The sequence below is a fragment of the Anolis sagrei genome, chromosome 5 (genome assembly GCF_037176765.1).
Source record: "Anolis sagrei isolate rAnoSag1 chromosome 5, rAnoSag1.mat, whole genome shotgun sequence".
Classification (NCBI taxonomy): domain Eukaryota; kingdom Metazoa; phylum Chordata; class Lepidosauria; order Squamata; family Dactyloidae; genus Anolis; species Anolis sagrei.
The window spans coordinates 49,315,710-49,330,740 of record NC_090025.1 but is presented as its reverse complement, the minus strand read 5'-3'; the positions used below and the strand labels follow the sequence as shown (position 1 = coordinate 49,330,740).

General features: G+C 38.3%; 1 protein-coding gene across 1 annotated transcript in view; it reads left to right on the top strand.

The window, feature by feature from the left end:
• The window catches only part of IQCM (IQ motif containing M), a 161,521-nt gene that overhangs the window by 13,849 nt on the left and 132,641 nt on the right, over positions 1-15,031 (top strand). The gene's annotated exons all lie outside the window — the stretch shown is intronic.

The following is a 15,031-nucleotide window of genomic DNA, read 5'->3' as shown; positions in this document are numbered from 1 at the left end:
GTGGGATGTGGTGCCAATGAGACATGTAAGTAGATGCAACAACATTTGAAAGAATTATTTTGATTATTGCCCAAATTTCAGTGGCCAGTTTTAACTGAATTACAAAATTAGTTAATGAGAAAACAGCAGCTCTCCATTAACGCTTCTGGAAGAAGACACCAACCTGTTGTATATCACATTGATCTGGTTGAATGTAGAGGATAACTTTCTTACATCATTCAAAGTTGTTAATGATTTGCAGATAAAAGTGTTTGAGGTGGATTATTTAGATCATGCATGGGCAATCTAAGGCCCGGGGGCCAAATGTAGCCCCCTGGGCACTTACCTCAGGCCCTCTTCATTTTCCCTGTCCTCTCGGCATAAGGATGTGGTTGAGTGCCACATCCTTATGCAGAAAGGACAAGGGAAGAAGGAACGCAGCAGCTGAGAGCCCTCTGGAGGGTTCTCAGCCACTGTGTGTCTTGCCCTCCTCCCAGCATAATGCTGAGAGGACACCCCGAAGATCAAGGGAGGAGGATCAGGGAGGAGGATCAAGACAGTCGCCACATGTCTTGTTTTCCTTCCAGCATAAGAATGGGGTAAGCAGCTCCATCCTTACACCAGGAGGACAAACTGTGGATGATCCGGGCCCTGTCCCACCCCACCGTCTCTCAGGCCCTGCCCCTCCTGGGCCTGTCTAACCCAGCACGTGCCCAGTTGTCCTTCCTCCTGGCCAGGCCCACAATGCGGTCCAAGGCAAAAAAGTTTGCCCATGCCTGATTTAGATCCATTCATAGATTCCGTCTTTCTGCAAGTCTTGTGTGGGATGGTTACTGCTTTTGCCTCCTCTGTGGATAGTCTGCCCTGAAATAAAGCCTGTTTTATTGGTTCTGCTGGACCTCATGGTAACTTAGTATCTTTATGTTAAACCTTATGTGAGTTTAGTTTCTCCGTTTTTAACCCCTCAAGTTTAAGGAAAAAATTTCTAATTCTGAATCTGTCTCTAAAGCTGGCAATAGTTTGGATGAGGTTAAAAAATTTGAAACTTGCATACGGAAGTGTACGTATTTCTGGTTAGTTGACCTTGGAACAGAAATTGAACACGGGGTTGCATTTCATTCGAAGATTTAGATTTCCAGTTTATGTGTATTTTAGTGGATGTATGAAAGCTCAGGGGTCAGCTACATCTATTCCTAGAGATGACAGACCTGGAAAATAGTGACACATGCTACAACACATTGCATCCTGTTTGGTTAGGCTCACCATTGGACTGCCTTTAAAAGGTGCCCAGAATATCCAGCTGGTCCAGATTGTTGTACTGAAATTGTTGATTAGTAGTATCTAGGAAGAGAAAGCAACTTCTTTGTTATGACAGCTTCAAAGATATCACTCTGTTCCCAGGGAAAATTCAAAGTGCTAGTTATGGTCCTTAATGTTGTATGCACCTCGGGACCATGCTATCTGAAGGGCTCTATTATCTGAAACAAGTCGAGTCTGTCCAGATGTTGTTATCTCCAGACGAATCATTTCTTATGTCCTTAGTCATCCTGGAGGCACATCTGGAGAAGTTATGAAAGAGGGCTTTCTTGGTGACTGCGCCCAAGTTATGAAACTGTGTACAAGGGAAACTAGGCTGATCTGCATTTGGTTGGTTCTTTGAAAATTAAAATACTGATTTATCATCTCGCAGTTTGGCATGCTCCCCAAGGCAATGCACAACAAAATAAATATAGGTCTTTAAGAGCAGATAAAAACAAGCTTTAAAATATACAACATTTAAAAAAAACTATTTTCTTTTTTTCTTTTGGTGGCAGCCATAAACTTTTAGACTGTGTGACTGTTGATGGCTTTTATTTCTTAATTGTATCTCTAATCTATTTTTCTGCTTTTATTGTATTTTTGTATGTGTTTTAATTTTAATTATTGGCAGTGAATTTTGGAGTGGGTATGTATCTGCTATTGGTATGAATGCAACTGCCATGGAATCAGTGTTCGATGTGTTAAATTCCTCATTCTTTTGATCACATGGCTTTATCAAAATAATTTTCGGCCTCTGATACTCATTTCAACAATAACACATAGCATTCATTTTAGTTTTGTTTCTTGTTTCCGAAATACAGTCATGTTCCAGAAGCATTCTCTCCTGATGCTTTGCCCACATCTATGGCAGGTATCCTCAGAGGTTGTGAGGTCTATTAGAAACTAGGCAAGTGAAGTTTATATATCTGTGCAGACTAATTCAATTTATTTATTTATTTTGAATACTTTTACCTCACCCTTCTCAATACAAAACAGCAATAATTATAATAGTCAGAAGCATAAAAACATTAAACATAAAACATTAAAACAATATACTTATAGTCCACTGAGCTATTACCAGTCTGGTGGCCATTTATCTAGCCATATACTTTGATTGAAAACTCCGTTTAACTTATCCATAATCCATTACTAAGCCATTGTCAACATTGTCAATTGTCATTTCCATCTAACTACCCAAAGGCCTGGTCCCACATCCATGTTTTTACCTTCTTTCTAAAGGTGAAGAGGGATGACAATGAACTAATTTTCCTGGGGAGTGAATTCCACAGGCGGGAGGCCACCACCAAGAAGGCCCTGTCCCTCGTCCCCACCAAATGTGTTTGAGACAGAGGCAGGGCCGATAGCAGGGCCTCCCCAGAAGATCTTAAACTCCTAGGTGGGACATAGAAAGAGATACGTTTGGACAGGTACGCTGGACCAGAGCCAGATAGGGTTTTATAGGCCAAAACCAGCATTTTGAATTGTGGTTGGAATTGGATTGGCAGCCAGTGGAGCTGACATAGCAGGGGGGTGGTATGCTCCCTGAATGATGCTCTGGTGAGTAATCTAGCTGCTGCCCATTGGACTAATTGCAATTTCCAAACAGTCTTCAAAGTCAACCCCACATAGAGCGCATTGCAGTAATCAGCGTGGACCACTGTGGCCAGATAATTCAACCTAAGAAGTCAGCCACAGCAGAGCACCTGATGAACCAATCTGGACACAGTATATTATTTGAGAACACAGAAATGCTGGACCACTGTAACAACTACCATGTGAGACTACACAGAGAAGCCATTGAAATCCACAAGCATGTGGACAATTTCAACACAAAGGAGGAAACCATGAAAATGAACAAAATCTGCCTATCAGTATGTAAAAAAAAACCCTCTAAAATCAGGACAGTAAATAAAGAGCAACACTCACAAAACAGGGGAATTCCAGACAAGAATCAATCAGGGCCAGCTAACACCTCCCAACAAAGGACCCCCAAGCAGCAAGCAGCCAGGCTTTGAAGCTGCAAGGTGATTAAATCTGATTCAAAGTGGCCAATTGCACAACCCAAAGGTCCAAACTTTGTCTGAAAAAATACTATCAGTGTATAAACATGACCTCTTCCCAGTACTCCCTCTTTAAAAGCTCTTGCACTATATTCCCCAGTTCATTATGAATGGAGTTTAAAAAGCTATTTGGAGAGTCTATCGGGATGTTTCTGAGACAGATAGCTGAAATCAAGAAGTGAGTTCAAAAGGCCTTGTAACCCTTTGGACTGCAATCATAATCTCAGAATATACCACAGTTGAAACAATTCAACTGAAAAAGGAAACAAAAGAAACACAATTCAAGATTGAAGAATTTACTCCTACTATAAATCACACTTTTATTTCAGAATGAAATGCAAATATTTTCCCTGCTATATCTGCCATCAAGAAGCACCTTCCAGACTCATGGCACAAAGTATAGTAACCTGCATATTTGCACCAACATAGAGGAAACCAAACAGGACGAATAACTCAGGAAGGAATTCTAGTTTTAATATAATTTAAGGATAAATGTGCTATTATTTATCTAGAATTTAAATGTATATCCTTTCTCCACTAGATGGCTATGTCAATGCAGTATATAACTGATTAACAATAAAATATTAAAACACTAAGAAAAGGAAAAACTGGGGGCAACTGAGGACAACAAATTTAAAAGCAACCAGGAGGGAAAGGGGAACAGAAAAAATCAAACTCACGGCCCAGTTCTATCTCATTACCTTCTCAGGCCCAAGGCATATGTTAACAAGAAGGCCTTTATTGTTGGTGGAAGGCAAACAGATGAGGCTGAATAGGAAATCAGTGCCAAATACGAGAATATCAACAGCACTCAATTTCGTGACATTTTAGGACTAAAATCTGAGATCAGGGACTGGGTCCCATGGTATCATAGGGATTGTTCTTTGTCATGACAGAGTTTTGGCACGTATGGGTTGAGAACGTCTTGGATCAGCCAATCCTGCACACAATCATGAAATAGGTTCAGAATTTTGAACTCTAAATATAAGTTAAAGATATATTTCAACAACAAGGCTGCACTTTAAATTGTGCTTGGAAATATATACATGAGACATTGAAGCTTTTCGAATGCTGAGTTTACATGTTTTTGAATATTAATCCTTTGTTGTTAATGGTGTTTCAATGTAACACTATTTTGTGTAAGTACATTACTCTGGAAAGCTTCTATTCTCAAAAATGACACTATAATGAAAAAAGGTTTTTATTGTTTTTTAAAAAAAATCTGAGAAATTGATGGAACTTTATAAATTTATAAATTTTATAACAAGTTTTAATATTACAGGCATTTGGTTGATTTATTCCTGTTTTCATCATTGAGAAAGCCAAGGTAAATGTTTATATCTTCCAGAAGGTGGCACCATTGCTAAAGAGAACAAGGGCAATATTAGCTAATCGCTATGGCTACTTCAGCAAGTTGATTAAAAATGCTATAGAAGTTATAGTGAGACAGCCTTTCCCCTGGAAGACGGATTATTTCTGATGTGATGGATCACAATATATATGCATATGATGTAAAATTCATTTTTTAGGGTTTATATCCAAGAATACTTGAATTCAACCTTTAAATGATCTGCATTCTTGGGACTAATGAATAGAATGGAACTTAAGTTTCTTTTTTACTGAATAATTTCTTGGCTGAAAAACATACCAGTATTTTTCTTTGAGAAACAATGTATATATACAAGTACTATACTAATTTAAAGATGTCATCCACAAGGCCCTGATCCACTGCCCTGTTGTGGTATGAAGGTAATTTTGGTTTACAAAGGCTATGACAGTGGAGGACCAGTTCTGGAAGAGTCTTCCAATTTGAAAAGGCTTTACTTATGAGCCCAGCAGGAGCCTCCAGTAGTGCAATGGGTCAAACCTTTGTGCCGGTAGGACTGTTGGCCAAAAGGCAGGCAGTTCAAATCTAGGGAGTGGGGTGAGCTCACATCTGTCAACTCCAGCTTCCCATGCGAGGACATGAGAGAAGCCTCCCACATGATGGTAAAACATCTGGGAGTCTCCTGGGCAACATCCTTGCTGACAGCCAATTCTCTCACACCAGAAGTGACTTGTGGTTTCTCAAGTTGCTCCTCACACAAAAAAATGGCCTCAGCAGAAGATTGGTTGCGCTTTGAGGACCAGTTTATTTCACTATAAAAGGTTCATCCCTAGATGGCTGGTCATTGGGTGATGAATAGACCACAGCAATTAAGAACACAATGTCAATACTAAATACTTACTGTCTGCACTGGCAGAGAGACTATCAACACCAATGGAATCATAGAGCTTTAAAATTTCAAACTACGTAAAGATATATTTAAATATAAATCAATGTGTGAATTTGTGAGGTATCCAACTCCACATGAACATTGAGGAAGTGACATGAATTAGAAATTGATATGTCTATACTTGCTACGACCCACTGCTCAGTTTTAAACATTTAAGGACAAATATTCCAGCCTTAAAAGTGGCAATGAAACCCAAGCTAACTTAAATGCTTTTTGGGATGTATGGCCATATTCAGGAGAGAATGCTTCTAGAACATGGCCATGCAGTCCGAAAAACCTACAACAACCCAAAACTTGGAGAACGACTGTGAATCAGTGTTGAACATGGTGACCAATCCGGTGCCCTCTAGATGTTTTGGATCACCGGGCGCAACCAGGATGGACAGTGCTCAGAGATTGTGACAGATACAAACAAAAAAAAAAACCTGGATGAACCAGTTTGTCAATCTCTGCTGGGGACAATACTCAGTTAGTAGTATTGTCACTGCCAAATTGGAGAAGTTTCTTTTATTGCTATGAAGCGGTGTATTGACCCGCCTCATTGCCACATTTCATTTATCTTAATACATGAGTTTCAATCCAGTTGTATGCACGACCCAAATATATATTACTTCTCAGAAAAAGAAAAAAATGCATTGCCTTAACACCCCATGAGCAGCCTAGCAGTCCTCCATATTTATTTACAGATCCTACGATATTTAAGATAGGCTTAAATACCTGAATGAAAGAGAATTCCTCTGATCTAGGAAGCTCAGCAGGATCAGTCTTGGTTAGTGCATGCATGAGATATCACCAGGGAATATCAGGTGATATGGGCTGTATTTCAGAAGAAAGCAATGGCAAACCATCTCCAAGTATTCCTTGCTTAAGAAAACTCTATAAAATTCATGTGATTGACACAAATCAACAAGCATCTTAAAGGCATGCACCCATACGTGCATACGTACACACACAGTGGATATCTATGCCAAACAAATAATTTGAAGGTTTATGACCAATGTTAATAACACAACTATCATTTTCTGTGCCTCATTTAACTCTGAAAGCCCACAACTATGGAAATGTGTTCATCTACCTAAGTTTGCATAGTACAGTCTATTATGCAGAAGTGGATTATAATAAAAATCATGATAAAATAAATCTATTAATCTTAAAAGTGCCACAGGATTGCATAATGGATGGATATCGTCCTGATAAATATTGAGAACTAACATTTATGTAGTGTCAAATGTCTATGGAGTACGTTAGAAAACATTCTGAGACTCAAGTGGCACATGTACTGCAAAGCCCAGAAATAATACTGCCTTTCAGTTTCGATTATTGCCAAATGTATATTATGAAGGTCCCCTTCCATACAAATGAATGTAGTCTTTCTTATTTCTGAACATTAACTTGAATGTTTCTGCAAAGTATTTAGATCCCATTATCATGTTCCTACAACTTAAAAGAAAACTAATATAAGCATTCAGATTAATTACATGCCCAAGCATAGGAAATATTTCCAATATGTCCCCCAATAAAGCAGCAAAGTTGTGTTGATATTATATTTTTTCAATAATTCTGAAACAGTGATATTGTGCTGCTGAGAAAATGGCTATCTTCCAACAATAAAATGCAATCATTACCTTTCTGAGTGCTGTGAGAAATGTGACTGGTATTTTTCATGTCAGAAGCGACTTGAGAAACTTCGTTTCTGATCTGAGAGAATTGGCTGTCTGCAGGGACGTTGCCCTGGGTGATGCCTGGATGTTTTACCATCCTGTGGGAGGCTTCTCTCATGTCCCAGCATGGGAAGCTGGAGTGTGACCGTGGTGGGAGTAAGGAGCACACAAAGTGTGTTTAAGCCCCAAAGCCAACCATGTGACATCAATAATGAAGAATGATGAAAGCCCCCTTTTATAACCAAAGTTCAGATCAGAATCAAATGCAAGCACTTTGAGCAGCTTCTATGCACAACCCATTTCAGACTGATTCTATTGCTGCTTTCTGGTAGCACAGATTTAGTGTTAAGGAAATATCTTTCGTAAACCTCTCAAATGGTCCTTTGTGAAATATGGGCACAACTGTTGTCAACAAGCAACACCAAGAGGGAAACAGCATTCTTACTCATCGCTGTTTCCAAAGTTGATCATATGATAACAGACTTTGTGATTCAATTAGATTTTTGTACTTTCTTATTTTTTACTTCAAATGTCTTGGTTGCTCTGCCTTTCTTTCTGACCTCCTTTTTTTGCATTCATCTTTGTTTCAGCTTCTCTGAAATGTCATCTTGGCTTTCACACCAGATTTGTTTTATAGGGATTGGTTTCATTTCAGTTTAAGCCCTAAAGCTAATCTTCTCACCTCATATGTTTATGCATGGTCCAATACGCGTTGGACCACAAGGCCCAAAACTGCCTATTTCACAAAGAAAGGCACAACCATACTATGGGGAGTTGTAGGCAATTCCCAAATATTCCAGGCTGCTTAAATCCCATTCAATTAAATCATAATCATAGAGCCAAAATTGGAAGATTTCCCAGAGGTGTTCAACACCAACTTGCTACCACTACAGGAATCCACTACTGAAGCAGCCCTGAAAAATTGCCATCTAATCTTTGTTTAAAAACCTGAAGTGATAGATGTTCAACTACACTGCGTAGAGTTAATGTAGTTTGATACCACTTTAAATGTGGTGGAATTATGGGAGTTGTGGTTTTGAAAGGTCTTTAGTATTCTCCACCAAAGAGTACCAAACTGTGCCAAACTACAAACTACCAAACAAAATCCCAGAATTCCATAGCATTGGGCCCTTGACACAAGTGGTGTCAAGCTTCATTAATACTACATTGTAGACACACCCCGACTGTCTGTATGCTTCAAAAGTAATCAGTTCCACTGATGAACAGCTTTTACAACTAGGCCAGTGTTACGCAACCTGGGGGTTGGGTCCCTTGGGGGGGGGGGGTTGCAAGGAGGTGTCAGAGGAGTCACCAAAAACCATCAGAAAACACAGTATTTTCTGATAGTCATGGGCGTTCTGTGTGGGAGGTTTGGCCCAATTCTATCATTGGTGAGGTTCAGAATGCTCTTTGATTGTAGGTGAACTATAAATCCCAGCAACTACTACTCCCAAATATCAAGTTCTATTTCCCCCAAACTCCATCAGTGTTCACATTTGGGCATATTGAGTATTTGTGCCAAGTTTGGTCCAGATCCATCATTGTTTGAGTGCGCAGTGCTCTCTGGATGTAGGTGAACCACAACTCTAAAACTCAAGGTCAATGCTCACCAAACCTTTCCAGTATTTCCTGTTGGTCATGGGAGTTCTGTGTGTCAAGATTGGTTCAATTCCATCATTGGGGGAGTTCAGAATGCTCTTTGATTGTAAGTTAACTATAAATCCCAGCAACTACAACTCCCAAATGACAAAATAAATCCCCCACAATCCCACCAGTATTCAAATTTGGGCATATTGTGTATTTGTGCCAAATTTGGTCCATCCTGCATATCAGATATTTACATTACGATTCATAACAGTAGCAAAATTACTGTTATGCAGTAGCAACATAAATAATTTTATGGTTGGGGGTCACCAAAACATGTATTAAGGCGTTGCAGCATAAGGAAGGTTGAGAAACACTGGACTAGGCACTTAAGAAGCCTCACTGTACAAGAGAGCAGCCACTCTCTTCTAAGTCACTCCACAACATGTACCTGACCTTACAGACCATTTCCTTCCCAAGCCTTCTCCTGTTCCTGCAATCTACAGAATGTTCTTGATACTATAGTATCTAAGCTCTTGGATGATTTGAAACTAAAATATTGCCTTCATGCTTTAAGTTCTTGTCTTAACAATTTCCATTTCCTGTTATATTCTTGGGGAACCACTTTCCTTAATTTTAAACTGGTATCAAACTGTTCATTTAATCAGTGTGACTATTTTCTATTGCTAAATCCCATTCTCCCTAGCTCTCCTGATTATCAAACTTCTTCAAAGGCTTGCCCCACCTTTTCTCGCCTTTATATCCAAATAATCTGCTTCTTTCCTCATTTTTCACTGCTCACATCTCTCTTAGTGTTCTCCAGAGACTGCCCTGCCATTCTTTAAATTCTTATCTGGTGGTGATGTATACTCAGCGGGCCTCTGAGTACATTTTTTGTGTCTACTCTTCAAAATGATGAGAAAAATGAACTCCAAAACTTTGTTTTCTGTTGAAATAGAATTTCAGGCTGTGATCTTGTCAACAGTTTTATTGCAGGCTTCAAAAGGACCAGAGCTGATTTTTTAAAAAGTGTTTATAATTAACTGAGCCTCTTCAGTTATTCCCAGCATCTCCTGAGCAGATGGTATGTTTTCTCTTCGTTATTTATTTAGAAAATTTATAATCCACTTTTCAATGAAGAAATTCTCAGAGCAGAGAACAGTAAAATAGCGCAATAAATACAATGATAAAATCAAAGCAAAATGAGACAAATGCCTCCCACAAAAACCCAAATTCAACTGAGAAATTAAAATAGCAATGCAGAGAAGTGAGAAAGAAAAAGTCCATATAGCATAATTTTGGAAAAGAATATTGATGTTGAACCAGGAACCCAGGAGAGTTTTTTGTGGCCAATGAGTGAAGTATAAATGCTCTCAATAAATAAAACAAATAGAGGGGAAAAAGCTGGCTTAATTGTTCTCGCTTGTCCATCTAGATTTGATTTCACTTATATACAGTGGCCTCAATAAAGTCATAGTGCATCAATTAATTTAACTAAAACAAGGGGGTATTTCACATTCCACAATTATAGTGCTATATTACATACTACTAAATCCTGAAAATTATAGTTTAGAGAGAGGTGTTTAGAATTTTCAGCTAGAGAGCACTAGAATGTCATCAAATGACAAGCCCAAGTTTTCATAGGATGTTGTAATGGAAGTTAAAACAAATTATAGCACTATAATGTGTGGTGTGAAAAGGGTCTAAGGTGTGATGGAGATCTCATGCCTTCCTTTAGTGGAGAATCATGTGCTTGAAGGTGAATCGTTCACCTGCTTCTTCACTTGAATTTTTTTTGTGGTAAAAAATAGAATGAGGTTATGGGGGCTTCAAGGGTCCTAAAATGTGATTCCTACCTGCGTATGGAGTAGAACCTGAATACATTCCAGCTAGAATTAGGTTTTGTTTTCTTTCTTTTCTCCCCTTCCTTCCAGTTACAACACTTGAGCAAACTTTGTTGCTAGACACTAGTCACACACAATAAAATAAGTGTTTCTACACATTTAAGAAACAGCTACCTATGGAACCCATCACACAATGCAAGCTCGTACTGTATGCTTCAAGTATTTTAAAGTGTGTTTTTCCCGATGATTCCTAAGTCAATTGGCAATCAACTTCATTTTAAATTTCCTGCGTAGAAACGGGTAAAAACATCAAATTTAATGTGTGAATGGAATTCCCCATTGCCTGCTTGTAAACATAATGTGGAGTCATTCTGGAGAGAGGAGTCAAGATAGGCAGTATAAATTCCTTTCTTCCGCCATAATCTTTTTGGAACCGAGGAGGAAGGAATGGTAATTTATATCTTTTTGGTATCAATGTAAATTCAATAGAGTTACTTTTTGTATTGGGAGGTATCTGTATTTATAAAGAGAAACTGTACTATAGAATAATATAGAATAGAAGAAATCGTGTTTAATGATCTTGCATTAAAAAGTATTTCCTTGAGAACCAGAGGCGGCCCTAGGAAATTTTCAATGGTAAGCAAACAGTATTTCCCCCCCACCCCAACCAATCACTGATATATATTTTCTACAAATGCTTACTTTGCGTAATGGGTTGAGCCGCCCCTGACGAGAACAAACACAGAGGATTTTTTTCATGTAAAAGAAAGGAGGGAAGGAGACAGTGAGAGGAGAAATATGTCTCCTGTGTGGTGAGAAGGCAAATGGATAATCTGAAAAGAAAGCTAAATGAAGGAAAAAGTGTGATGAAGGTAGGGGACTCATTTGTTTAATTGCCAGGGAAAACTGGAAGGGAAAAACAACAATCCCAAATGCTTTAATTATCATGTGAGATGAAATCTAGGGGTGAATCTATACTGTGAAATTAATGCAGGTTGACATTAACTGCCAAAGCTCAGTTCTATGGAACCATAGAAGTTGTAAGTGGTGAGGCAACAACATTCTTTAGCAGAGAAGGCAAAAGACTTTGCAAAACTACAACTTACAGGATTCTATTGTATTCCGCTTTGGCAGTTAAAGTAGTGTCAAACTTCATTAATTCTACAGTGTATATGCATCTTATGACAAAGCTATGGATTCAAGTTGCAGGAAAGGAATATTAGGAAGAACTTCTTGGCAGACAGAACTGTTAGAGAATAGAATATACTGCCTGGGGCTGTGGTTGAATCTCTTTCTCTGGAGACCATCTCTCAGGAGTACTTTTAAGGTGTGTCCTGACATAGCAGTAGGTTGGACTGGATGTTTATTGTGATCTTTCCCAACTCTATGCTTCTATTGAACTGTCTTGATAGAAAAGAGTGATGGCTGTCATGGATCTTGAGATCTGGGGCCAAAAAGAAAAGCTATGTCTCCATAGGGCCACTTGTCCTCAGACATTCGTTGTGTTGCCCTGAGGCATATGGTGTGGGGGAGAAATGTCCTATATATCCAGACCTATCTAAACCTCAGTTTTAGTGAAGTGTTAAGTAGAAAACATATTTTTGTTCCTTCATGTAAAATGAAAACAGGCAGGTGATTATGCCCGTCAAAGCTAGATATTTGTGGCATGCTGGATTTTTCCAATACGTGAGTGATGACAAATCCGCTCTATTACTGTTTCTTCCTTGGCAAATGATAGTGTGCTGAATGTGAAGTTTCATTTTTGGAACCTCTTAGATTATGTGTCTTAAGGGTTTCTGCAATAACGGCTTTGTAGAGTAGTTCATCATGGGCAGCTTTCTATCAATAAGCTCTTAAAACTTTCTATTTCCACTAACTTGAACATGGTTCATACTAGACCTTGAATTTATGGGGAAGCAAATTAAATTCTCTTTATCACATAGCATTCTTATACTCAGAACAACTAGTAGAATTGGAAAATGAAATTTCTATAGGAATTAGATTCACTGGTAGCATTTACAATTTGGAATAAATTATTTTCAAAAATAACATAATTTTCATTTTGATCATATTTTTATGGATTTCTTTCTAATATTGAGTTTTATAATCTTATCGGGACTTTATGTTATGTCAGAAAGAAAGAGCAAAACCCCAATGCAATTAAGAAAAGTAGTGAAAAGCACTAGAAGGCACAGCTTTCGAATGAATCAGCTTTCAAGGGCACTGACACATTTTCCAAACTGAGGCTTCAAATCACCAGGTTTTTTGGGTGGGGGGAAGCTGTGCACATCTCCATCTGCTCATAACAGGTGCCATTAGGATACAGAAACAAAAATATTATCTAATTTTTGTTATTTTATTCGTTTTGCAGATTTATTAATCTATCTGAAATTTGGCAGATCTCTTTATCTATCTGCACCCCAGTGCCAATCTGTAACATAGAAAGACAGGCTTTCTGTCTTTCTCCCTCCCAAAATAACATGTTTGCAGTGTTAGGTCAGGTTAATTAAAACTGCCATAAAAGATTATCTTAGTCAAAAAAGGTTGCCTGACACTACAGTTGTTTAACTTATTAGACACAGATGAAAATCTAAGGCATTGTCCAATCAAAAGGGTTCCATTCATTTCATTTCTAGGTTTGGCCCACACTTCATCTTGTGCTAATAAAGGAATTGGATGTGATGGGGGAAAGTATGGATACTCTAATGTCCCTGTTCCATTTATTTTTTCCTGGTTTTTTTGGTGGGAGGGATTCAAAATTAAATCTTCCCATGTCTTAGAAAGAGAGCTCCTAATATTCACTACTGCAAACCTTACATCTTCACTTCTCAATTGATTTTTTTCTGGTAATAAAAATGATGGAAGAAACAATGGGAAAACATAAAAAGGCTGCCAAATCAAGATAAAGTTCTCTGGATCTCCCATAAATTTCCATTATAATTAAACAGTGTGATTGCACAATAAAAGCCTTTTCTGGAGATATATTTTGTGTGGGAAGAGTCTCCTTGGAGAAAGAACACAAAGCATCTTCCAGAAAGCAGCTCCACTGGCTATCGATAAGTTTTTGGTCCCAATTCAAAGTGCAGGTTATTACCTACAAAGCCCTACATGATTCAGGTTCAGCCTATCTTCGTGACTGCACCGCCCCCCCCCCGCCCCCCCCCCCCGCCATGAAGCGGCACAGGCTGCCAGAGAGGCCCTCCTCTTGGTCCCGCCACCGTCTCAAGCATGGTTGGTAGTGATAAGACAGAGGGCCTTCTTGGTGATGCCCCCCCCCCCCCCAGCTTTGGAACACTTTCCCCAAAGAAATTAGACAAGCTCCCACAAATCAATGGTTTTGGAGGGAGCTGAAAACATGGCTTTTAAAGCATGCCTTTGATAACAGCTAAGACAACTGCTAAACTAGATGACCAAATAATATCAATCCTGACTCTGGCATTTTAACGCTGCTTTTAACTTGGTTGTGGCTAGGATGTTTAAATTCGTCATATTGCCCATTTTAATCAGTAGCTACTGTTACATTTTTATTTAGTGTTTTATTTAAATTGAATGGGGTCCTTGTTATTCTGTATGTGTTATTTTATGTTAACTGATATTGTTTTGTCATGGACACTGATGTATTTTATATGTTATGGCACTATGATGTGCTGTTTTGTAAGCCGCCTCGATCCCTTTTTGGGAGATAGTGGCAGGATATAAATAAAGTTATTATTATTATTATTATTATTATTATTATTTATAATCAGTTATGGAATAACTACTTTGAATTAATGATCTTGTGTCCCATTCATGGAGGAAAGCAGGCCATAAATAAAAGGCTTCATTGATTATGTACCAATATGAATTTTCTATAATTTATATAGTTGTCTTTTTAACAAAACCCTTGAATATTATCAAAATGACTAGTTTGCTGTTAAACCTCTTAAGAAAAGACTGGATGATAACCCAAGGGTTTTTTTAAAGCAAAACAATGCTTTTCCTTTCATGTAGAAGTGGTTGTAGACTCTGCTAAGTTAGCAAAAGATCAGTGAATGCATATCAACCAGAGATTATTTGAAGTATTAAAGTAACCTCAATCAACAAATGTATTACCACATCTTCAAGGAATGCTTTTGCTCTAAAAGCTATTGCTTTGCATACTTTGTTGAATTCCTTAAACAATGCCAGTTTTGTGACAGAAGTAATGATTAAAAAATAGAACTAAAATAGAAACTTTTAAAAAGATAACTCCCAATGATATGTGCAAAAATTGTAAGGCAAATTGTTACTGAATTATAGCCAAGGTTAGGAAAAGCACATTTATTTTTCTTGTAGGTGTATCATTATCA